We start from the raw sequence: 2,788 nt of genomic DNA on the forward strand, positions 1-2,788 counted from the left end.
CAATCAAATTACAGCTAAAGTCTGTTTTACAGTTTGTTTACATGTAAAAGCAACTTTTAATGCATTTTAAAATTTTGCCTTTTTTTAGTTGTATAGCAACTTTTCTAAAATCTTGGTTTACAAAACTTTCATCCATTCTGAAATAAATAACAGATATAGGCTACACAACAATCGATTATTGCTGCTTTTCCCGGCTTACCTGTTTTTAATATCGGCATTATCCTAAAATCAAAATTCAATGATGTTTTGGAAATGTTAAATGTTGCTCTATCAAATCATAAAAGGTTACTTTTTTGGGAAAAGAGTTGAAATTTTTAATTTCAGACTCAGGTAATTGGTAAATAGAGGGTGGAGTGGGTTAGAGTTTGGAGTTTGTTTTTATACAGAGGGTGGGGTGGAGTTGGTTGGTTGGTTGTTTGATGCACAGAGGTGGGAGGGTGGGATTGTGATTAGTTGGTTGGCTGATGCAGAGAGTAGGTTGGATTAATTAGGGTTGGTTGATGCACGAAGGTTGAAGTTTGGTTGATACACAGAGGGTGGGTGTGTGGGATTTGATGCACAGAGGGTGGTGGTGGTTAGTTGGTTGGTGGGTTGGTTTAGTTGATGCACAGAGGGGTGGGTGGGTTGAAGTTGATGCACAGAGGGAGGTGGGTTAGTTAGTTTATGCACCACAGAGGAGGTTGTGGCGGACGGTGGGCTGGTTGGTTGGTTGAGTTGGTGGGTGGGTGGCTGGATTTGCAAGGTGGGTTGGATTTGATGCACACAGAGGGTGAGATTTGGGTGAATTGTTTGTGAGGTGGGTTGAGTTGGATTGATTTGATGCGAGAGGTTGGTTGGTTGGATTTGATGCACAGAGGTGGGTTGGCGGAGTGGGCTGGATTTGGTTGTGGTTTGTTTGGTGGGTTGGTTGGTTGGATTTGAGTTTGGTTGAAGGTTTGGTTTATGATTTTAAGGAGGGGTCCCAGGCCTAGGAGGTAGGGGGTGATCATGAATTTTGTACGTAATGGCCACCACAGGGCAGGGAATTAGCAATTTTGTACATAAATTATATTTAAATTATAGATATACAAATTAATGTAGAGGCGAGGGAGAGGGGGAGAGGGCATATCGTATTTATGCGGAGGGCGCTGCTTGCTTTAGTACATAGAATTTTAAGTTAACTCAGATTATTACATGCTTCTCACTTCAAAATCGCATCAAACTCCTATACCCCCTCCCATACATGGTACATTGGACTAAGTTTGTACTGCCAAAAGAAAATTTAGGTTACTTTAGGCACTTCAAGTATTATCTCATTGGCTTAGGCTGTTATTTGTTTTTAACAAAGCATGAAATAATTAACTGAGTTAATGTATCCTCGGTTGATGTGCAGCTTACAGTTCCCAAATATGACCAAATATTTGTGATGCAGGCACATGATATACATTATGGTAGTTCACCTTGACCGAGCATTCGTTCACAATGGTACAAAGTCTATCAAAGGCATTACTTAAAAGGGTTTATTTGTCCGCTAAAAGTTTATTTCAAATATAAATAAAACACTTCCTATCTTTTGTATTTCAGAGGCATACATATTACCTCAAGAGAGGTTAAACTTAGGGCCACAAATCAACAGAATATGATGTGACCAAGTACCCAGAAGGAGATGTCCATCGCTGTAGATGACAAGTGACTGTGAGTTATGTTGATGGACTAAGGAACCGATTCATATTTTACATTCATTTATGCAGTTTACTGGTTATGTAGTGTGTTTTGATGAATTGTTCTGGCATTCTGATGTCGGCTTCGATAACACCCTCCATAATTGGGAGACAAAATTAAAGGAACTTCTGTTTTGGAAGCATTAAAATAGTCTCAACCAATAATTTTATTTATTTTGCTTAGCAAACCAGGACAATGTTTCCCCACCTGGCTTATTTTGTGCTTTTTCTATTTTATTTATTGCTTATTTGTCCTGCTGAACGATTAGGACACATACGATGACGACACCTCTTACACTTTTGCGACAAATGTAGTTTGAGAGTATGATTTGACCTCTGGATTTAATGGCGGGTTGATATTGAGTATGTATTGGCTAGCCAAGTAGAAACCGAAATGGAATAGTAAAAGAGTTATGCCATATTTGTATTTACCATGATACTGGCTGTTATATTACTTTTGTGATAGTTAAGTATTTTAGTTTTAGGCACTACATACTGTGCTAAGATCTGCCGCATGGAAGGCATAATAAAGAGCCTGTTGCCCTTTGCCAGAACAGTTTTATATGTGTAATTCATGACATGTGAATAATGTGCCCATGTAGATGTTACGTATAACTATTTAATCAATAATGTATGCTCATTGAGGAGTCGCCCGAAAAGAAATTACCCCATCTTGAAATATTCAAAAGCTGTCCAGTTTTGTTGCTCCAGATTTTTTCCATATTTTGTTTCTGGGACATTTTCATTTAAAGTATATCATGGGTTCAGCACCAAATCCATTTTGATAAAGGTAATAATTTTACTTATAAACAAGATCATAGCAGCCCAGTGAAACATTTAATTTAGAACACATGACTACGGCACAAGATTAATGAGATTATTCTAATACAGGCATTAGTCCCAGGAATTAACGACAAAATGTTCATGTCTGAGACTAACTGGAGTTCTAGAAGGAATTACACATGCATAATTTAAACATGACATGTGCGCTTCTTCTTTAAATGGATACCCTGTTCTTTGAAGGGGTTTTGGGTCCCCTTGAGTCAATTAAAAGAGTTGATGTCAGTGTTCATGTAGCTGTAAAAAGA

This window comes from Haliotis rubra, unplaced genomic scaffold (genome assembly GCF_003918875.1).
Source record: "Haliotis rubra isolate DU_JTF1 unplaced genomic scaffold, ASM391887v1 Scf1665, whole genome shotgun sequence".
NCBI lineage: Eukaryota > Metazoa > Mollusca > Gastropoda > Lepetellida > Haliotidae > Haliotis > Haliotis rubra.